Source organism: Momordica charantia, assembly GCF_013281855.1.
Source record: "Momordica charantia cultivar OHB3-1 chromosome 11 unlocalized genomic scaffold, Mcharantia_2.0 BLBB01000011.1, whole genome shotgun sequence".
In the NCBI taxonomy this organism is placed as follows: Eukaryota; Viridiplantae; Streptophyta; class Magnoliopsida; order Cucurbitales; family Cucurbitaceae; genus Momordica; species Momordica charantia.
In genome coordinates this window covers 20,542,147-20,567,096 of record NW_028275159.1, presented here as the reverse complement: position 1 = coordinate 20,567,096, position 24,950 = coordinate 20,542,147, and the positions used below count along the sequence as shown (strand labels likewise).

At 33.1% G+C, this 24,950-nt stretch overlaps 1 long non-coding RNA gene and 2 pseudogenes across 1 annotated transcript; 1 reads left to right on the top strand and 2 right to left on the bottom strand.

Annotated features, from left to right (window-relative positions):
* The window catches only part of LOC148208285 (disease resistance protein RPV1-like), a 121,082-nt pseudogene that overhangs the window by 10,091 nt on the left and 86,041 nt on the right, over window positions 1-24,950 (bottom strand).
* LOC148208290 (uncharacterized) lies at window positions 1,562-3,793 on the top strand. Its single transcript, XR_015788831.1, has 3 exons — window positions 1,562-2,127; window positions 2,213-2,252; window positions 3,551-3,793. It is a non-coding gene; the product is annotated as an uncharacterized LOC148208290 (long non-coding RNA).
* LOC148208289 (serine/threonine-protein phosphatase 7 long form homolog) lies at window positions 13,608-16,532 on the bottom strand (annotated as a pseudogene).

The following is a 24,950-nucleotide window of genomic DNA, read 5'->3' as shown; positions in this document are numbered from 1 at the left end:
GGCAATTTTGGTTCGGGTTACACCGAGAATGATCAATCTAATAGCTTTATTGGAAATAGAGATGGAAGAGGAAAATATAGAGACGAGGATGGATTATGCTAAAAGGGCTTGAGAGAACTGCTTGCTTTTGTGTGAAAATGAGTTCTTTTAGTATAATGTCATATACCTCCTACCTCCGAACCACATGTCTTGCATTGATTTTTTATCTTGTTATAGATATGTGATTTGTCAATTATGAAGTCCTAAATGAGAAAATTCGTTCAGAGAATCGTCTTTCGAATAAAAAATAGTATTTTTGTTGATATTGTAATAATATTTTCGTTGATACTCTCTGTTTTTTTTTATGCAATAGTATACCATTACTATTTATTCATATATTGATATTGATTAGTTACTATTAGTAATATCAAGTATTGATATACTCATTATGAAGTACATTAGTGATATATATTACACTGATATACTTCATATTAGGTATATTTGTAACTGATATACTAAACATTAGAAAGAAATCACTTATAGTATTTACACATTCAATTGTTTTTAAAAGAAAATAAATAAATAAATAAACCTTGGGATGACAGATTTGGCGTTATGTTATTGATGTCTTAACCATTTAATAATGCTTAAATTTGTATTCATTAATATACATACTTGGTTAAAATATTATTTTGGCATTTATACTTTCAAGTTCGGGAAATTGCAACGGTTGTATAAATTCATTTTCATATTTAAACAATATCAAAACACATTTTAGAAGTAATATACTTCAAATCATTGGTATATTAGTGCTAAATCAATGGTACATCAGAGGTATATCAGTGGTAAATTATAAGCATATCAAGTATATATCACACATATATCAATGTTATATCAGTGGTAAATCAATGGTAAATCGTATAATCGTATTAGAACTTTTATAAGTAGAAATAATAGATATACTAGTGATGAATCAATGGTAACTCATATAATCATATTAGAAATTATACACGAGATAATCAAAGTTATATCAAAAGTAAATCAATAGTATATCAGTATTATATTAATAGTATATCAGAGGTATATCAAGTATATATCACATATATATTAGTGGTTAATCAATAAATGGTAAATCATATAATCATATAAGAAGTTATATCAGTAGGTATCATAATTATATTATATCAAATCAGTGGTAAATCAAAGGCATTCAAGTATATATGTAACGCCCCGAGTCCCTCAGGTTAGTTAGTCTCGAATCGGGAGATTTTTTTTTTGTTTTTTTTTTTGTTTTTCGTTTAAATTTCAAAGTGGATGTTAATTGAATTTATCTATTTTTATCGGGCCCTAAAAAAATCCAATTAAATTATTATTTACCGAACTTGGTATGTTGGGTCTTGTTTTGAGGGAATGGACTCATTCTTCATTGGGCTTGGATGATTGGGCTTTCATTGAGGGAAAATTGTTTTAAAACAAAACAAAAGGAAACCCTAACATTTTCTCCTTCCTCTTTTCTCCCTTTTCTTCTTCCCCATTCCTAGCCTAGCCGACAGCCCCCCCCCCCCAAACTTCTTCTTCTTCTTCTTCTTCTTCTTCGAGCATCCCAGACGGCGGCCCTTCTTCTCCGGCGAAGCGGCACAGCAGCAGCGGCATCTCCACGCCGGCGTCTTCCTGCAGCAGCTCGCGGTGGCGCACAACGCACGGGCCCGACGATCTGTTGCTACTCATCCTTCGGCGACGTGCGCAACCCCCGGCGGGCCTTCTCCACGGCGGCGACGCGTTCCGAGCATAACCGGACAGCAGCGGCAACAGCCCAGGTCTGACGTCATTCCTCCGGTGACCCCGCGCCCAGATCTGTGACGCCCAGAAAGTTTCTTGACGTTTTCCTTCCTCAGTTTGGTGTTACCCAACCCCTCCGGCAACGTTAGACAATTACCCACACATAACCGAAGCTTGATTCTTGATACCCACTCCTTACGACATTGGGTCGGCATTGAACCACCTTCAATCGGAACCAAATCTATGTTACCCATCAGTTTTTGACATCAGTTCAGCAAGCCTAAGGCCATTCGAAGTCGGATTTTGGAGTCGGAACATCCTCTGCGTCGACCCACTTCTAACCCAAGAGGTTTTGGTGTGAGTTAGTAGGTAACAACTCACCTAAATTTGGGTTCAATATTATTTAAATGTTTCCAATTGGCTACTAACCTCGAATCGTACTTTTTCCTTGTAGGAAGTGTTTGACAAGCTTAGGAGCTTTAGGACATTTGGTTGTAAGTAGCACGGGGGCGGGTGCGTGCGTTGATGTTGGTTATTTGGTTGCCGATGTACTGTTTATGATGCTTAATATTGGTTCTGATACGTGGTTGTGCAGTGTAACTCTTGTTTATGTAGTTTTGTATGCCTGATTAGTGTTGAATGTCCGTCGGTGATAATAGTGGGAATTTTGTATTGTTGAACTGTTGAGATCTGTTGTAGAATGATGTATGATTGTAGGGAATGTTCGTTAAAGTGAATTTATTTTGGAAATGTTTGTTGTCTGAATTCGTATGAAGTGTTTGGCGTGTCTCATGAGTTTTTATTATATCTAGCAGCGCTTATTGAATATGGACGTTGGTTATTAAGTGTTTGGATGATTTGTGTTGGGCTCCAATCGTTTGCAATTTGTTGACTAAGCTCTGTTATGACTAAACTCACTGTGGCGCTGTTGATAAGATTTGGTATGTTGTGAAAGTATGTTTAGTGTATTGTTTTGCTATTAGAATGATGTTTATGTTGTGGAAGCATGCTGAAATGTGTTGGTGAGCGGCGAAATGCATTGAAATCATACTAGTAGTGGTGTTGTTGATGGGCGTTGTGGTGGATGGTGTTATTAGGGAGTTAGTACTGGAATCTTGGTTGGAGACTAGAAACGATATGTGGAGTTTTGCAAATTATGAAGTGAATGGGTGAGTGTCAGGGCCTCGGGTATAAATAGTCGGGGGCTGATACGTCACTAATTGGGTATCGAGGCCTCGGGTATAAATGGTCGGGGTCGATACGCCAATATTGGATAAAGATGAGTGTCGAGGCCTCGGGTATAAATGGTCGGGGGTCGATACGATGAGTCTTTCGAAAGGAGAACTATTGGGGCCTTGGGTATAAATGGTCAAGGGCCAATAGATGGTAAGACATCGAGGCCTCGGGTATAAATGGTCGAGGGTCGATGCACTAGTGTCGGGGCTCTGGGTATAAATGGTCAGGGGCCGACACTACCAAAAGAATGGTTTCGAAGAGCTCGAATAACTGAGGTGAACATAGTTGTATTTGAGGTATTAGGGAGCCAGGTGGACGGTAATGTTTTTTTATCTGATTGTGGTTAGCATCGGGTCTTATAGAGCATGTTTATGGATGAATGTATAATGTATTAGTAGAGCATGTCTATGGTTGTTCGCATACTGTAATGATAGAGCATGACGATGTATGTTTCCTTTATGGTTATGAGCATGATGTTTGTGTGTGCTTGGTGAGGGCTACTTACGGAGTATATTTTATATACTCACACCCCCCCCCTCTACAATGATTGTTTCAGGTGAAGGACTCGTGGGTGACCATGGTGATGGGACGGAGAAGACCTGACGAGCGAGGACCATAGGCTGCTTAGTTTTCCTGTTTAGTTTAATTCATTGGTTAGGACCTCATATTGTGGCCAATAAACGGTTTATTTGCATTTGAATAATTGAGAGATTTTTCCTTGTTGTTAGTTTTGCTTCGGGTTAGGTGCCTATTTGACTTTTATTCCATTTGTTTAGATTCATATAGATTGAATAATAAACTTGCCTCGTGAAGTGGTTCACGAATGTTGTTGAATGTTATTCCATGAGATTGGTTTATCGTTAATTTGATGAGGATTGAAACTTGATTTTTATGAGTTTATGCGTATAGGAAGTTGGCAGGATGTAGCCGGGGTTAAATTTGATTAGTTGGGTAGTGAATGTGACCTAGAGGTGTGCGGAAAATTCTGGGTCGTTACAATATATTGCATACATGTCAATGTTATATCAGTGATAAATCAATGGTAAATCATATAAATATTAGAACTTATATGAGTAGAAATCATAGGTATATAGTAGATTTTATGTTTATATCAGACGTAGACCAGTGGTAAATCATAGACATATCAAGTATATATCACATGTAGATCAGTGGTAAATCAGAGACATATCAAGTATATATCACACATATATCAGTGTTATATCAGACTGGTTATTAGGCCTTCGTGTTTTTGGGCTAAAAAGGGTAAATTTGAGATTCACTCACTCAGAGCTCCATTTTTTTTTTTTAATATTTTGCTATATCTGTAAAAATAATAAGTAGATGCTAAATTTCTAATTTTTCTTTCATTTATTTTACTTTTTTTTTTAAGAAAACATTGTATTAATGAATCAAAAAGAGAGAAATTGCCAAAGGGCTGAAAGTTGAGAAGACCCCATCCAAATTAAAACAGAGCAATTTTCTAATCCTTCATAATCATAAAGAGGATGATGTAATTACAGAAAAATTTCTTATGATTTGTAGTCACAAAGAAGTAGTATGTATACTATTCTATTATAAAAAGAAACTTCTAAAAGACTATTTTATAGTCTACTATTTCTTTCTTTTCAAAATGGCTTTAGCCAGGCTCGAATCGCAAAATTTCAAAGGACCATTGCTTTGCCCTTTGAGAGAGCCACAAAAATTTCTATACAGAGATTATCAATTCTATTCAGACTAAGCCATAGAAGAAAAACGGCTTTGCAAAAAAAAAATGGTCCACTGTTTCTTCACTTGCATTACAGATCCAGTATCTAGCGTGAGAAAGGCTCCATTACAGATGATCGACAAAGTATCAAGTATTACTTTTTGATGACATCATCAATTTTCTTTTATAATATCGCTCCATTTAGATTTGAAATTAAATCTAAAAGAACATTAATAAAAATAAAATTAAAAATTAAAAGATAAAATAAGAATTATTCGCCAAATTGTAAAATTAGTTTAGTTTCACAGTATAAGAATTAAAAATTTAGATTCCAAGATTTATTAACTCTTAGGTTTAAAATAACCTCAAATAGTCAAACTCATAGTATAAAACGTGAAGTTAATAAAAATATACCTTACACTATTAAATTATAAATTGTTTGAACTTTTTAGATTATACAAAATTGAAGTAAAAACTTATGTAAAACAACGTATAAATTAGAAACAAAAATAAGCCTTGGGAGTGCGAGCAATAATTAGACCATAAAGGTTCCACCAATTTATATATTTTTTTCTTTTTTTTTTAAATTGACATATTTAACTGTCCAAAAACAAATTGACAAATTTATATAGAAAATTTGTAATTTCTCTTTTTTTATTCATTTTTTTTTAAAATTGGCCTAATTGATGATTTCTTTTCTATCTTCAAAAATAAAATGGACCAAAATTTTTTCTTTTGTAAGACTCATGAAAAAATGAATATGAAAAATCATACAAAAAGCACGAATTATGGAAGAATGAATATAGAAATTACATTAAAAAAAACCCATAGATGGAGGCTGGAACACGGACTTAGGGGAAGGGGGGGCTTTTGCGCCTATATAAGACTACTATAATCGTAAATCCGCCATTGACGCTTCCATCATTCTAGAGGTGGCAAACTAACTTTATGCAACCCGATTTTGGCCAATATTCAATTGTATTATTTATCTATGTTTCAAATGCCTTTCGATATTTGCAAACAAATAGAGAAAACTTTGAGGGACTTTTTGTGAAATGATAACTCTAATTGATCTTTGAAACATTTGGTAAATTGAAAAACTATTTCTAAATCTTTGGAAGATAGTGGATTAGGCGTATCCGGGCATTCCCAAAGAAATTTAGCGTTACTTGCAAGATGGAGGTGGTGGTTTGGTAATGAACATTCTTCCTTTGGAGGAAGATAGTGGAAAGCTTGCATGGTTCAGATCCGTTTGATTGGTTCACGGACTCAAAAGTCCATTGGTTGCAAATGTTGCCCTTGGAGCAATATATCTGAGTATTAAAAAGAATGCATTCTTTGGTATCTTATAAGATTGGGGCTAGAGTTCCCTTAAAGGACCGTTTTCCTAAAATATTTTCTCTGGCCCGTTTTCCACTTGGTGTAGTCTCTAATTCTTGGGTTCCAGCTACTCGTTATATGAATATTGCAACAAAGAGGTCTTTGAAAGAGGAGGAATTGGTGGAGTTTTCTGGCTTGTTATCAATTTTAAGCTCGTTTCCATATCTATTAATACCAATAGAAGATTGTGTTCAATTGAAACCTCAAGGGCCTTTGGTTGCTTTGTTGAAAAAATTGTGGCTAAAGAATTGTTTGCAGCTATATCTAGAAGTCTAAAAGTCCACGAAAGGTTAATGTTTTTTGTTGGATTCTCTACCAAGGAAAGCTAAATACAAATGAAGTTATTCAAAAGAAGCTCCCCTCGAACGTTCTTCTTCCATATGTTTGTTTTCTTTGTGCAGCAAGTGGGGAAAATATCAAATCATCTATTCTTCCATTGCCCTTTTGCTGTTAATTGTGAAGTTTTCTTTTGCCAGTTCAATATGGGGTGGTATTTTGTTGTAGGACAATTGACGACGTCTTTCAGCTTCTAAGCGGGCCTATTATCCCTTCTTCAGAGTTCATATTCTTATAGATTAATATTGCCAAAGCATTATTGTCTGAGTTATGGTTTAAGAGGAATTCTAGGGTTTTCAAGAACAAGCGACAGACGTTTATGGACTATTTTTCTTCCACTTAATTAAAGGCCTCCCATTGGTGTTTTCTTGTTGATTCATTCTCCATTATTCTCCCAACCTTATCGCTACTAATTGGTGGGAGTGTTTCATAACTTTCAATAGTTGCATTTATAGTTTTATGACTTTCGTTTGTTTTGTTCATTGTAGCTTTTAACGCTCTCAAGAGTTTGTTTTCTTAAAATTTTGTAATATATTTTCATTAATTCAATGAGAAGTTGTTTCTTGTTCAATATATATATAGACACACATATGTAAATATATGTGTGATACATACGTAGATGTATGTATGTATCACACATATATTTACATATATCTTTACACACACATAGATCTATGTATATATATATATATGTGTGTGTGTATATATGTGTAATATATATATATATATATATCATATATGTGTGTGTATATAACATATATATTTGTATGTAACATATATGTGTAATATATGTGTGATATATATATATACATACATACATATACATATGTAACTTTTTTTTTTTTTTTGAAATGTTGCCTATGTAACTTATATATATATACATATACATGTATGTCTGTATATATACACACATATACACATATATGACATATATATACCATTTGTAGGTATGCATGTATATCGATGTACACATACATATATATGCATATAAATACACACGTATGTATCTCTATATATATATGTATATGTATATACATACATACATAATACATATGTATAGATATATATATTTGCACATATGTATGTATGTACATACATACATATATTATATTTGTGTGTATATATACATACATATATGTAGGTATAGAAAAGTCTAGCCACGTGTTTGACTGTTGTTTTCATATGTTTAAATTTGGCTGATTATTATCGATTCTGTACAAAAATATTTCTTGCTGGTGAAGGGGAAGAAAAGACAAAGTCATCCTTGTTTTGGACTGTCCCCGTTCTAGTAACTATAATAGTTTGTTTAACTCTAATTGCTCTCTATGTCTCCCAGCTGTATGCAAATCCGATTTCGACTGAAAATGAGACCGAAACAAGCTTCTGAAAAAACTCAAATTTCTGGAAAAAACTGCTCAAAATTATCAGTGTAATTTCAATCATTCCAAGCTGTTTATTTTATCTAGGAATTTATATAGCGATTTGGTTTTTGTAAGGTGGTTAATTAGTTTATGTTGCACCCCTCTTCTTATGTCTAAAGACTTTAGGATCGATTTCGTTTATGTTGTCTTTGACTCAATATCTAGTCTTACTTTACTATAGCTTATCAAACCGAATCTTTTTTTTTTTTATAGTTATTTGTCAGTTAATTTTAGCTGGACTTATCTTTGTTAAAAACTTTCCTAATTGGGGGAGTGTTTCTTAACTTTCAGTAATTGCATTTATAGTTTTATGGTTGTTTTTTTCCTTGTAGCTTTTAACGATTTCAAGACTTTGTTTTCTTAAAATTTTGTATTAGCTCCTCATTAATTTAATGAAAAGTTGTTTCTTGTTCAATATATATGTATGTCCATGTATATACATATATAGATATATATAAGTATGTGTGTATATATATACATATACATACATATATGTATATATCATATACATAGATATATATGTATGTGTGTGTATATATATATATACATATACAAATATATGACATATATATACCCTTTGTATGTATGCGTGTATATGGATGTACACATACATATGTACACATATATATTCACACAAATATGTATATGTATATGTATATTATACATACATATATATAAATATGTATATATACATATATATGTACATATATACATATATATTTGTGTGTGTATACATATATATAGGTATAGAAAAGTCTAGTCACGCGTTTGACTATTGTTTTTATATGTTTAAATTTGGCTCATTATTATCAATTTTGTACAAAAATATTTCTTGCTGACGAAGGGGAAGAAAAGATAAAGACATCCTGGTTTTTTACTGCCCACGCTCTGGTCACTATAATAGTTGGTTTAACTCTAACCGCTCTCTTGTTTCCCAGTTCTATGCAAATCCAATTTCGGCTGAAAGTGAGATTGAAACAAGCTTCGAGAAAAACCCAAATTTCTAGAGAAAACTGCTCAAAATTATCAAAATTATCAGTGTAATTTCAATTATTTCAAGCTGTGTATTTTTATCTAGGAATTTAGATAGAGATTTGGTTTCTGTATAGTGGTTAATTAGTTTATATTACACCCCTCTTCTTCCGTCTAAAGGCTTTAAGATCGATTTCGATTATGTATCTTTGACTCAATATCTAGTCTTGCTTTACTATAGTTTATAAAACCGAATCTTCTTTTCTTTGTAGTTATTTGTCAGTTAATTTTAGCTAGATTTATCTATGTTAAAAACTTTGTTAATTAAGTGGAGTGTTTCTTATTTTTCAGTAATTTGCATTTATAGTTTGATGACTTTCGTTTGTTTTGTTCATGGTAGCTTTTAACATTTTCAAAAGTTTGTTTCCTTAAAATTTTGTAATATCTTTTCATTAATTCAATGAGAAATTATTTCTTATTCAATATATATATATGTATATACATACATAGATGTATGTGTGTATAGATATATGTAAGTATGTATGTGTATTTATATATGTAAGTATGTGTGTATATAAATACTTATATATATATATGTATATATATATGTGTGTGTTTCATACATATGTATATGTATGTATCTATATATATATTTACATATACATATATGACATTTATATACCCTATTTATGCATGCGTATAAATGGATGTATACATACATATATACATGTATATATACACATGTATGTATCTGTATATATATATATATACATATTTAAATACATATATGTAAGTATACATATACACATATGTACATATATATATGTATATATACATACATATGTACAAACATATATACATGTACATACATATATGCATGTATATGTATGTATGTCATGACATACATACATACATAAATACGTATATACAACGTATATACATATATATATGTAGGTATAGAAAAATCTAGCCACGCATTTGACTATTGTTTTTATATGTTTAAATTTGGCTGGTTATTATCGATTATGTATAAAAAAATTTATTGTTGAGGAAGGGAAGAAAAGACAAAAACATCTAGTTTTGGACGGCCCTGCTCTTGTCACTGTAATAGTTGGTTTAACTCTAATCGCTCTCTACGTCTCCCAGATGTATGCAAATCCAATTTCGGTTGAAAGTGAGGCCGAAACAAGCTTCTGGAAAAACCCGAATTTTTAGAGAATTTGTTCAAAATTGTCAGTGTAATTTCAATCATTTCAAGTTGTTTAGTTTTATTTATGAATTTATTTAGAGATTTGGTTTTTGTAGGGTGGTTAATTAGTTTATGTTGCACCCCTATTCTTATGTCTAAACGTTTTATGTAGTTTTCGACTCAATATCTAGTCTTGCTTTACTATAACTTATGACATCGAATCTTTTTTTTTTTTGTAGTTATTTGTCGGTTAATTTTAGCTGGATTTATCTTTGTTAAAAACTTTGCTAATTGGGGGGAGTGTTTCTTAACTTTCAGTAATTGCATTTATAATTTTATCGCTTTCGTTTGTTTTGTTCATTGTAGCTTTTAACGCTTTCCAGAGTTTGTTTTCTTAAAATTTTGTAATATCTTTTCATTAATTCAATGAGAAGTTGTTTTTGTTCAAAATATATATATATATATATATATATATATATATATATATTAATGTATATGTATATACATACATAGATGTATATGTGTATGTATATATGTAAGTATGTGTGTGTATATATATACCAACATGCATGTGTGTGTGTGCAAATCCGATTTCGGCTGAAAATGAGACCGAAACAAGCTTCTAAAAAAACCCAAATTTCTAGAAAAAACTACTCAAAATTATCAGTGTAATTTCAATCATTCCAAGCTGTTTATTTTATCTAGGTATTTATATAGCGATTTGGTTTTTGTAGGGTGGTTAATTAGTTTATGTTGCACCCCTCTTCTTATGTCTAAAGACTTTAGGATCGATTTCGATTATGGAGTTTTTGACTCAATATCTAGTCTTGCTTTACTAGAGCTTATGAAACCAAATCTTCTTTTTTTGTAGTTATTTGTCACTTAATTTTAGCTGGACTTATCTTTGTTAAAAACTTCTCCATGTAAGTTTGTTAAATTTGTTGTATTTTCATTACTTAGACAAGTTTAATTTAACATTGTTATTGAGTTTATCTTATTTGTTTTAATGGTTCATTAAGATGTTTTTTTTTTTTCAGAGAATACATATTAATAGATTATTATAGTTTGATGCTTCTTTCTATGGTTATTTATTTATTTATTTCTTAAAATAATTTTGTATTAAACTTATTTGTTATCTTTACTGTTTAATAAACCTTCTAAACAACCTTTTCGAATAAGGTTTTAGAAAGTCTGATCTTTACCGACTGACATCAAAGAATTAATAAGTTTTTTAATTTTTAATTTTTCATTGTTGTCTCTCTCATTAATTCCATACTTATATGAAATTAGTTGACCACATAATTTGTAAATAATACAATCAACATGCTTTATAAGTTGTCTCTCTCATTAATTCCATACTTATATGAAATTAGTTTACCACATAATTTGTAAATAATACAATCAATATGCTTTATAAGTTTAAGTGTTAAACTTGTAGAGTTAGTAAAAAGAACTTATTAGATACAATAGAACGTCTATGGGCCTATTAAAAATTGTTTGTTTAGAAATACGCATGACAAAATCTCGAATTTATTAGAAACTTTTGAAAATTGATAGATCTATTAAAATAAAAGAAACATCATCTTAGAAGTACAAATGATAGTATCTAAATAATAAATTAATAAAATATATTTATTAGTTAATTATATAATTTTGTATCTGTTATAATTTTCAATTTTGTTTTGATTTTTTAAAATGTTCAATCAATTTTATAGAAATATTTGATAAAATTTCAATGTCCATGCATGTTTATTGAAAAAAAAAATTACATAAAATATAGTTAAATTTTTATAGAAATTAAACCTAAAATATAGTTAAATTTGCACAGGAGCATTTTACATTGTTTAAATAAGTTCAACACTTTTATTATTAGTATTATGTCTAGTTACATAAGTGATATTTTATTGATTTCTCCCATCTTAGGCAACCTGTTTTTCTCTCAGTTTTGATACTGGATTGGCACAAATTCTATTAATAATCATTTTTTACCTCAAGTTTTTCAATTTAAAATTTAGAGTTGTTTTTCTTAAAATGTGTGATATTACATTTCTACTCTCATCCCTTCTTACATTTCTTCCTTTATTCTTTTAACTTCTTTCACTCAACAAAAATTTCAAAATTTCACCTTTCTTGCTTTTTTTCTTTAGCCTCCCTCTTCACAACAACTTCTACCTCTCTTTAGATTTATTTAAAAAATATAAATATATGAAGAAATAATTAGTTGGAGGCAAAATTTTCCATATAAGTTCGTTGCAAAATTAAGTGAAATCCAAATCTTTTACAAATTGAGATTTATTAATTTTTATTTTATATTGACAACTTGAAATAAACAAAAAAGAATTATGACAAATTCTAAATAAAATTTAACAATTTCTTACGGAATCTGTGCAAATAAACGGATGAATATCAGATTTAGATAAGATAAAAGTTAGAAAAATTTGTCGAAAAGAGTCCGGAAAAAAATTAACTTAAATATGTAGTTTAAGAAAAAGGCTATAAAGATTTATCCAAAAGAGTGGAAAATTTTCACTTAAAACATGTAGTTTAGGAAAATTTGGCTAAAAAACAATTTAGATATATTGCCTAGAAATTTAGATATTTAAAATCTATCTTAAAAGAAAAAAAATGATGAAGAATAATAAATAGAGTGATAATTTACTAGTTTACTAAATAGTGCGTAGAACAAGTCTAATAGTGTAAATAGTTCACAATCTCTACTAAATCTTAACATTTAGTAAACTACTAAGAAATACCTTGTGTTGCACGTGAAATAGATTTCATATGGTTTATAATCTTTTATATTTTTTCTCAATAGTCATTTTAAATTCTCAAATTTACTTTGGAAGTATCATAAATTTTCAACAAGTACTTTCATAGACACATATGTTAAATTTTGTCAATGCAAAGTTGATGTGTTATTAAATTGATGTTTTTTCTTTTGAATAAGTTATTAAATTGTTGTTACTTCTCAACCTACTTTTGATTTCGAAGAAGGGAATCTTTCGGCCGACTACTCATTAAGAGGTTGACCAGGCCTATCGTGGAGTGGAAACCAGTCGTCATGAACTCCACCGAGGGGAAATTTTTCAAATAATATAAATTAAAAAAGAAATTACAAATTTAATGTAAATTACAAAATAAAATAAAAAAATGTAAATAAAATAATAAAAGTCTTAAATAGGGTTCATTTCAAAAGTATTGACAAAAGTAGGGTTGTTTTGGTCAAAGTCCAAACTCGTGTACAATGTACACGTTTTACACGTGGAAGATGGCGTGAAATAATCGTGTACATTGTACACGCTTTAGGGTAAATCGTGTACGATGTACACGAGTTAACCTTTTTTTAAAAAAAAAAATTTATCTCTTTTAAACTATGAACAATTTTACCAACACAATTCGGAAATGTGGACTTAAAAATTTAAGTTCAATTATAAACTAAATTCAAATCCATTAATTCAGTTCATTACACGAGTTGATTGAAAAATAAACATTACAAAATATAGATTAGAACTTACGTACCACATGGTCGTTGTCTTCTCTGACGACCTCCACGACGAGGTTGAGGCCTATCAATATGTGATGCTGGATGATGAATTATATTATCGATATCTTACTGCGTTACCTCAATAGGTGATAGTTGTGGATGAATTGAACTTGATGCGATATCCATATGAACTGCAGGTGTAGGAATCATAATAAAATCTGACTGAACTGGAGTAGTTGGAATCTGATCTTCAACTATTGGAGGCTCTGGATCTTGAATATTATCATCGGGTGGTTGGCGTCTACGACGAGCGTGTCTCCTCTCAAAGTTGGAAGAAACTGGTCTACTAGTGCCCTCCCGAATGTTGGTGCTTTGAATGAAGTTCTCACATAAAGAACCCAATTGCGGTATATTATGTTCTACTTCAATGTTTTGTACTTCATTGACAAAAAAATTCTACAAAAAAAAAATAGAAGCATATAAATTTAAATTAATATCATAATTAATTAATTTATGAAATGTAATACTCACCGTGTGACCGTAAAAAGCACTTTCATATGTAATGTATTTTCTCATGACAGAACTATACCAATCTAAATACTCAATTAAGGCAGCCGCCCTATCTGTTACATCACCAGTTACACATCGGTCACGACGTTGACGTCACATTGTTATATATGCTGGATGCTGGTGTCGCCTATCATGATCATGCTTTCCTCGCAAGTCTACTTTATGTAATTGCGAGTCCGTATCACAATATGATAGAATAGTTTGTCTTAGCCCAAATTGTCGCAAGACCTGATTTGGTTGATGAAACTCGATAATATGAAAACATATAAGAGGACTTGCAGTTAACCATATATCTCTACCATTATGACAATATTCGGGCAATAAAGTCATAATATCAGGAGTATATGGTTCCCAATTAATCTGGGATTAATAATGAATGTATTAATAACATAGATATTTATTTTTTTCATAAGTAGTAAATAAAATACAAATTTTACCTGACTGGCATAAGTAGATTAAAACATATGGGATATTAGATCAATATATTTGTGGATTGCTTAGAAGCAATAAAAACTCCATTCCATCTACAAGTTTATGAAATGAATGGGTTTTAAATATATAACATATAATTTATTATATAAATTTTGAGTAAATAATATAGGAAAAAATGGTGTTGTGGAGCAATGACGGGAAATCTATCCCAAGCCCATACTTGCAAAAGTATCAGTGGTCCTACTATTTCTAAAGCATAAGATCGACTAGCTCGACACAATTCTCGATACAACCATGCAAGACATGCACTACCCCAGGAAAACTGTCCAGCTGTCTCAAAATCCGTTAGGAGAGGAAGAAACATGAGATGCACAAATGTGTTAGACTTATCAACAAATAGAAACCCTCCTATAAGCTGCATAATGTACGCTCTAGTATATCTCTGTATTGTAATTTCATCAGCATCTTGTGGCAATTCTGTGAATTGCGATGCTAACTATGGAATATTCAATCTAGACCCCTTAAGTTGAGTAGGTCAGACTCCTAGTAAATCCTCACACATCATAATCCAATTGTATTGCAAAGATCCAGTAATGGGCTCTCCATCAATTGGTAGCCCAAACGAAATTGCAACATCCTGTAATGTAATGGTTAACTCTCCACCATGCATATGAAATGAACGTGTTTCTTTGCCTCCACCGCTCAACTAAAGCTGTGATAAGATGCCAGTCTAACTGTATGAATCCTATTTGAGCGACTCCATAAAAGCCAGATTGTTGTAAATATGGAATCATACGTGGATCTAAAGTAATGTTGCGACAAACTACAGTCTCTCGTTGTCGACAATTTATAATTACCGTAGATCCAGTATCCCATATATCTTGTGACCGATGTGTACGTTGTAAATATAATTGGGTCGGATCTATAGGTCCTGGATCTATATTTAATGCTGAATATAACAAACAATGAATATATTACAAGTTGTCATGCATAATTAAATATAAATAACATAGTCCAAACATGTTATACATTAATCTAGTCCAAACACTCCAAGCAATATGACATAATACAGACATGTTATAGCTAATAGTCTAATCACAAACAATATAACATACTACAAACATGTTATACGCTAATAGTCAAAACACTCAAAACATTCCATGTTGATAGTGAGAATCACGTAATCCCATATGCTTCCACCTGTAAGTATAAAATAATATAATCAAATTCAATATTAATGAAATATCACTAATAATTATGGGAAGTTGAAAAAAAAAAGACCTTATCTATCCATGTGCCTAGAAGAAGAGGCGCTCGAATTACGAGTTGGACAAGTGCGTTTGTTGTGCCTTTGACCCTTACATAGTCCACAATGAATATTTGTTCTTGCCTACCGCCAATCCATCTCATTGTGAATGTGCGTGGTCTTTGGACGATCATGCTCTCTTACTAAATTCGGATTAGGATGAATGATGTACTAGGATCACGTCGTATAATATTTTGAATTTCGTTACATATTAAATCTGAATCCAATTGTGCGTGATCCTGTGTGACCTCCGAATATAAACATGAATGAAGTTTCTCAAGTATCGTGATTTCAAACATTCCGTGGGTTTTACGTCTACTAGCATGAAGTCTCCACTTGCAACCTTAATTCCATTGTTTGCATTTCACATACCAAATATCTTGGTTTGATTCTGCCACAAATATTTGGCAATGTTGTGCAACACAATATTTTTTTACTGCAAGCTGTACATCTTTTTTTGTCACAAACTTCCTACCTTTATATATATCATTAAAATCATTTTCTACAAACATTAACCCTTCCGCCAACGTTGACCCTTCTTCACATATAGAATCAATTGTCTCAAAATCTATTTGTGTGAATATATCTGAAGGTATTTCTTCGTTTTGACATGCAGGAGGGTTGTTTTTTGGGGCATTCATGCACAATTCCGTTCCAAACAACTCATCAACTTCAACTTCAATATCAGTATCTCCATCATTTCCAGGTTCAATTACCACAATATTATCACTAGATAATAACATATTTGGTCAACTTGATTTATGAGTCTAAATCTTTAACCTAGAACGGTACAAAATAGTTAAAAACGAAATAATTAAAAACTAATAATACAAAAACATGATAATTATCAAAACGATCCACTACAAAAGAATAAAAATATTACTCAGCACATTACTAACAAACAAAAATCCACAAATCCAAATAAGTAAAAAATAGTCAAATTTTTGTACAACCAATAAATAACATATAATAGTACAAAACAATGATAAAAAATATAACTTCAAAAAAAGTCATACCAAAAAAGTCATACCAAAAAAGTCCAAAAAACCCAACACATTCCTAAACAATATTAAAAAATCAAGTATATAGATACCACACTTGCAAAAATATTACAAAAAACAAATACTATATTACAAAACAGAAAAGAAAAAAAAAGACAGCAAGCATATTGTGAAGAAAAAAGAAAGAAAGAAAGAAAGAAAGAAGATGCAAACCGGAGTTCTACCGGCAGCAGCAGCTTCTGGCGGCAGCGGGAGGGCGATGGCGGCGCGGATGTTGGGCGAGGAGAAAAAAGAAGTCGAGTTTTTGAGTGTGGGGTGGGGTCGAAAGTGAAACGGGTGGGGACAAAATAAATCAAGAACTCGTGTACATTGTACACGAATTTCATGAAATCGTGTACAACACACATGATTTCTTGGCGCTCGCGTGGCTCCCACTGCATAGGTGGAGCCACGCGGCACGAGACTCGCATCCACCTGAAATCGTGTCCAATGGACACGATTTCGCTATACACGATTTAGCTACCCTACATTTGGAATTAGTTTCCGTCCTACATTATTTTTGTTTTTTTTTTACATTATTAAAAAACAAAGCCCACTCCACCGATGGCATCGATTCACAGAATCAACGAGATAATACAGAAGGAAAAAACAGCTACCAAGTGGTCGCTGAAAAATATACAATTTTTTTTTATTGAAAATATTGACCCGAAGATCACACCTTAGTAAGGTTGTGTATCTAAGAAATGGTCATTGATATCTACATCGTTGAGAGGATCAGTTACATCGCCGACTGATGAAAATGTTGATGAAATGGTGATGCGTTTGCTTCTATCGTTATCTGAAAGACGATTAGCCTCGCGCTAGATGAGGGTGTTGAATTTTACCGTCGAGCTGGTTCTTGCAAGGGCAGATATGATGTCGTTTCGTAAAAGAGCGTGTTCTTCATGCTATTTTCGCTTCATGTTTTGAAGGTGGACGTTCGTTTCAAACCATACCTTCAAGTTTTCTTCTTGTAGGTGGTCGTATTGAAACTTATCCCACCATTTGATATGTATTGCATTAGTCAAGGCTTTGAAATTTCCAGATTTCCTCAATTTAAAGTTCCAGCATAAAATCCAAGGGATTTGGAAATATAATGCAAAACGGAACGTAATAGATATGGGGTCCATAAATATTCACCTCGAAAAAATGAAATGATTTTTGAATTGGTAAGGGAAAAATTTCCCTAGAGAGACCGAATTTGGTCCACCATGACTGTAACCATAATGGAAAATTCATTTTGTAAGCATTCTTACAAAATATAATAAACCAAGAATGGTTGTAAGCTTGATACCAAAAATTGTTATACCAAGCTCTTATATACTCTCTGTATGAATATGTTTGAGGAACGGATTTTCTCGTAAATGATCTGGGTGTGTGCAGTCCTTCATGCCAGTGAGACAGAGTCAGGACCTTTTGAATTTTCATTTTTCAAAAAATAATTTTTTTGTCGAATCATTTTGATCCAGGTGTATGAATAATCTCAACTAACTTTGTGTCAAGGAGGATGAATTCGTAGAGTATTGTCCTTCCAGCATGCTTTATTGCTCCAAGTCAAGCACACTTAACTTTAGAGTTCTTACGATTGAGCCACTGAAAAGGAAGGTGCACCTTGTTGGTATAGGTAGTGACTATCAATTGTTTTAAGCCTTTCTTGACCATTCTTCCATAATCTTAGGATCCCTCTCATTTGGATGTGGTATCAGTTCATTCATGTACCACTCATCTCTAGTCGAGCGTCATATTCCCACCAGCTTCCGCCTTGGTTCGTCCCCAAACCACATCTTACTGGGAGAGGCTCTGCTCTCATACCATTCTATAACGCCCCAGGCCCCGGATTCCGAATCCTGGGCCTGAAGCATTACATTCCCTGTTAAACGTCTCGCCTGTTTTTCTGGGTGTTTTCATTTTAAAGGGCCTGAGACTGTTGGTCTCAGTAGACTTGATGATGGTAAAGGAGGATGTGGCTGCTCTATTTTTATTCCCCTTTGCCGGGAATGTCTTGAAGAAGGTATGGACTCGAAGTCCATTGAATAGAGATCCACACTCATGTGAATAGGTGCTGCCTCAATTGATGATAAGACAGGTTTTTTACCCTTTTGAGAGGTTGATGCCTTTGAAGAGACAACCGAAGGAGGGGAAGGCACAGAGGCCTTCCTGGTGGCCTGCCCGGAGGGCTAGTTTCCATCCTTCTTTTCTTTGTTTTCTGCAGGAGAGAAGGATTTATATTTCTCTAAGGTAGTGAGAAACTCCCAAGAGAGGTAATCCGCCAATGAATTTTCGCTGCCTTTTATAGGCAAGGTTGTGAAATCAAAGCAAGATAGTATAGCTTGCCACCTTGCAAAGATTTACTTTGACACAAGATTCTTTACATCTTTTTGAAAGATGTATTTTGAGGCTTTTGAATCTCTTCTTATGGTGAAATCTTTGTTGATAAGTTCTCCCTAAAATTTATGAACGTAAAGGACGATTGTAAGCACCTCTTTTTTCACTGTTGAATAATTCTTTTGAGCACTGTTCCCGACTCCTGAGTGATATCTGATAACAACTTCTTTGTTGTCTTTTGATTGTTTGAGGATTCCTCCATATTCTATGTCCGATGCATCAGTTTCCACAATGAGCTTTGCTTTTTGATCAACTAGGGATAGGCATGGAATTCCCTTCGCTAGTTGCTTTAGTCTCCTGACTACTCGAGTATGCTCGTCTTTACACGAATGTGGATTATTTTTTATGATCCCCTAATGAATGTCATAGCCAAGATATCTTATCTTGGTCTGGAATAGCTTAATCTTTAGTTGAGAAGCAACCAAACCATTTGTCTTTATGATGTTGTATAACATATTTAAGGGTTTGAAATGTTGTTCTACTGTGTTTGAGAATACCAAAACATCATCAATATAAACTATTGTGAAGTATTGATATTTGTTGAATAGATCATTCATGATCTTTTGAAATTCATATGGAACGTTCTTTAGCCCAAAAGGCATAACGTTCCATTCGTATTGTCCAAAAGGGACATTGAAGGCAGTTTTATACCTATTCGCTTCATGAATTTGGATTTGCCAAAATCCTGATTTCATATCGAACTCTGAGAAAACGTTCGCAGCAGAAATCCGTTTTAGCAGGTCTTTACGGTTTGGAATGGGATACCTCATCTATTCTAAAACTTTGTTCACGGGCTTGTAATTGATAACAAGCCGAGGTATTCCTCTTTCTTTTTTGGCCTGATTATTGACATAAAAGGCTGCACATGACCATGGGTTTCTTTATGGCCTTATTAGACCATTTTTTAGTAGATCGTTGATCTCAGTCTTGCAAAAGTTTAGCAAGTCTGAATTTATTTGAATGGGCCTGGACTTGGTAGGAATTTGGGCCTCATTGAAGTCTTTTACATATGATAGATTAACCACATGCTTCTTCCTATCCCAAAATGCCGTGGGAATAGATGAACAAATTCCAGATTCTATCTTCTTCTAAAGGTCTAGAACTTTTCTCTTGATGTCTGGTCTCTCACAGTCTGAAACTGTATGTGACTTGATCTCTTCTCGGAGGAAATCAATCTGTCGTTGTTTCCTTTGGATGTTGTTTATGGATTGTTGAACTAAATCAATTTCTCTAGGAGTAACTGGATAGAGAAACTCAAAGAGAATTGTTTGTCCAAATTTGACAGTCTCTAATCCTCTTTCCGATATGGTAAAGGGATATAGTTGAGTCATGAAAGGTGTACCTAGGATAACTTCTTGTCTTAAATTCTTCACCAGGAGGAACGTGTTGACAAAGCACATGTTTCCATTACAAATGTGGACTTTAGAGAGCTTGTAATTTACACCGAGCTTTCTTCCATCAGCTCCATGGAGTTCCTCAGTCGTTTTCTCGAAATAGACTGTAGGAATGATGCCTTCATTAGTGCAGTTCTGATATGCACCATAATCGAATAAAGCTCTAGCTTTGATCTTATAATCACTGACTTTGATAATGCTTATACAATGCCACTTCTGATTCCTTACTTGATTAATATAATTGGTTTGACCTTGATTTTCTTCTTCAAGATTGTTGGACGTCTTGCCTTCACCGTTATAGGTTACGAAAACATCATCTTGAATAGAGGTCATCACCATCGACTCGGCCGATTGCTCTTACTGTAGTAATTCTACTACAGTTTATAGGCCCTGAAGTTTTGAATGGTCTTCTCGTAATTCTTGCTTGAGGAGTTTTATTTCTCCTTGCAAGTCTTGAACCGTTGCTGGCTTCTTAACTTCCTGTTTTATGCGGTTTAGAATATCAACAAAAGAAGTTGTTATCTGCACTTCTTTCTTTTGAAGATTTTTCTCTATGCTAGCAGGAATGTCAGTAGTATGCTCTTTTGTAGCTCTAGCTCGTTTATCTTTTGAGTCAAGTCATAAAGAGTTTGTTGCTCACTTGTGAGCATATTTATCGTATTGAAGTAGCACGTAACTTTGCACGACTTTGGACCATCATCTTCGGACTCAAAAGAGGAACTCTTAAATTCTGAGGAAAAAGTCTTCGATTACGTGAATAAAATCAGATAACTTGCTAGAGCTTCCATGGTTCGATTCTGACTCGTTGTCAGATTCTTGAGAAGTCATCTTGAGATTGTCAGCTTCAATCTCGTTGACTTTCTGCTTCATTGGGCATTTGTTAGCGAAGTGCCCTTTTTTGTTGCATTTGTACACTTGATTTAATACTTATTACGTTGCCTCTTTGGCATCTGATGATAGGATCTATCTCTTGTGGAAACTTGCCTCTTTTGGAACTTCTTTTGTACTTGTTGTCGCGGTATTTTTGATATCTATGATTAGTCATCTGCTTCTTCTTCCGATGAGTGGAAGGTGATGAAATATCATGACTGTATTGCTTGTAAAAAGCCTTTAACTTCTTTCTATTAGAGGGGTTTTTAGCAATTTTTCTTTGATTCTTCAAATCTTTGCACATTTGAAGACATATGGCTGGGACAATGTTGTTGATATCCCCAAACGTTAGAGATTCCCAGTCGATTTGTCTGTTGACTCTCATCATTTCTTGAAATTTTTATCGGACATACTTTGGAAGTCCTTGGAAAAAAGTTAGTTTATAGACTGGTAAATTGCAGTCTGTTCTTTGATATAGACGTACCAGATAAGTATCTTTGTACCATTTATAGTCCGTTATTGATTTGCAAGTCAGACGCTCTAGAGCTTCGTCATTCTTGAGCCTCTGGTTCTCGATTGTTGCACAGAAGTATTTGACAAGGGTGTAAAAGAGGACATTAACACCGTCTTCTACTTCTTCCGAAGGAGGGACATTAGTTGGGTTTGATACATCTCCAACTTCATCCTTTACTTTCTTTGCATTGATGATAGCATGTCGCTGACCTTGATTGAGGTGATTATCCCACCAACTTCGAAGAATGCCGACAAACCCATTCATAATAGCTATTGCGGTGTTCTTGGGGGACATCTTCCCAATTGTAGTGTAAGCATTTCCGCATAGCATCATTTCTTCAAATAATATCAGACATTGATATTCTGTATATCCATCAATGTTCCATTGCACAATTGAGAAACTGTTATATGCGTTTCTTGCATGTTCCCAATCATCGTAAGCTAGATCACAGATGGAGAGAAACGTCTGTAGTCGTGCTTCAATGGAGCAATTTGATTACTTTGGATATCCATTTTCTGGATATCACTGATGATATCGTCAGTGTTTTCTTGCCTTAAGGCATTGATCACCTTGGACGTTGAGGAGATGGACAGCCTCTCCAATTGAGAATTGATCTTTTCGAGAAGATCTTCTGATGAATTTTTTCCTTTTATTTCTCTGATTTGAAACTCGTAAGGCTGAAATAAAGGTCTTGTGATGTCCATAGGAGGAAATTTGGAAGAGGAAGGTGTCGTAAGCATGGCTTGATCAGACTTTTCTATCCTGTTAATCACTTGCGACATAGTGGTTAGAACCTTGTTTGAATAATTCAGCTGATGTTGGATGTTTTTATTCCAACGACTTCTGTGGATTTTACCTTGGATTCATCCATTGTCTTTGTTTGTATTCATTTGTCTTGGCTAGAGACTTAACTGATGTCGGATGGCACTATAACTATACTCATCAGTTGGCGATGTACCTGATCCTCTCTACAATGTAGATGTCAACGACCCTTTCTTAGATACACAACCTTACTAAGGTGTGATCTTCGGGTTAATATTAAAAAAAAAGTGTATATTTTTCAGTGACCACTTGGTAGCTGTTTTTTCCTTCTATATTATCTCGTTGATTATGTGAATCCTCGATAAGACGGGGGCATGACGGAGATAGCTTCAACAGGGTGGTAGCTGACTAAGACCACAAATTTCGCAGTGTTTATCACGGAGAGTCGCGATTCTCAAGAAAAGTCTAGAGTTACTCAGATGGATGCTTCGGCGATAGGATGTATGGCGACAACCGTAGGCATAAATAGCCATTTGTAAGTCTACAGTTCTTCATCCTTAATCTCGGAGGAGTGATTACCTAGAAATTATTGTCTAACGACCGTGTGAAAAACCTAAGAGAAGCTAGGTGACGTCATCAAGCTGTCTAACTAAAGACGGAGTAGAAAGATATGAAGATAATGCAGAATCTATCTTTACTTTGCTTTTGTAAAATCGTTTGTCAGTTTGTAATTATTTCAGTTTCTTTTCTGCTTTTCTAGCTTTAGCTTTACTTTATTTCTTTTTCAAATATAAGATTTCTTGTCGGCCATGCTTGTGAGTCAGCCTTATCTTTACTTTTCATTAAGTAGATTCCAAAGATATAAGATGTCAGTCAAGGACTTGTCCTGTCGGCCAGTATTCTTATCATCTTTGTTTGTATTCATTTGTCTTAGCTAGAGACTTATTGATGTCGGATGACACTATAAGTATACTCATAAGCCTTGAACAGTAATGGTATCAGAGCCTTCTCTAAAAAAAAAAAAAAAACTTTTTCACATCTTTCTTTCTATGGAGTAGTCTTCTTTTAGGAGGGAGAAATGGGGAAAACATAACTGATAATCCTTCAGTGGTATGCTTTGATTCTTAATCCATATATGTTATATCTCTAATTGTTTTATTATCCTCTCTAATTATTCGATCAACCTTAGTTCTTATTAAATTTGTAAGGAAATATTTTGATTTTGAAGAAAGGAATCTCTCGGCCAACTACTCGCCAGGAGGTTGACCAGGCCTATCGTCGAATGGAAACCAGTCGTACACATACATATATATACACATACATATATATCTATATATACATATACATGTATGTATGTGCACATACATATACACATACATACCAATAGTATATATATATATGTATACATATATACATACATACATATACATATATATAACTTGATTATATAAAGAGTATCCAATTTTAATCAAAGTTAACCAGATCCATAAAATTCTCATCAAAAGGGTCGTCTCCAAATGCATGTTTGCATAACTGTAACAAAGTCACTCTAATGGCAAAGTAAATCTACATTGTATTCTCTCATTGACAGGTTGACCAAGAATATCTCTATTTCTAATAGTAATGATGACTTGACTCCTTGGATCATACCAATTTGGACTTCCAGCTAACTTTTCTAATTGATTTTTTTTCCTTTACTCCAAGAATAATAAAAAATTTTCTACCACGCAAATGATATTTAATGTCCTTTTTTAAAAAAAAAGAGAGAAATTAGTTGATGTTGCAATAAGACTAAATTGCAATAAAAAATACGAAGAAAGCAGCCATTGTCCATAAACTCGGGTGCAATTTTGTCATAAAGAACTTCAACAATAGTTGTCTTGTCAATACCATCCATCCCTACTATTCCTACAAAACGTACGTCATTTGATTCTGAACCAAGGAGTATATTCATTTCCTTCAACCGTAGAGGTAGGGGTGTGCAACAAAGCCAACGAAACTAGTAAAATCGACAAACCGAACCGAAATGAGCTGATTTTGGTAGGTTATTGAATATTTTGGTTCATAATATTTCTAAAATCGAAATATTCTATTTGGTCTCGGTTTGGAAATAAAAATCTGTACATTAAACCGAGACGAACCAAATATATTAATATATATATTTTTATTATTTTATACTATAGTCACGTGAAGTAT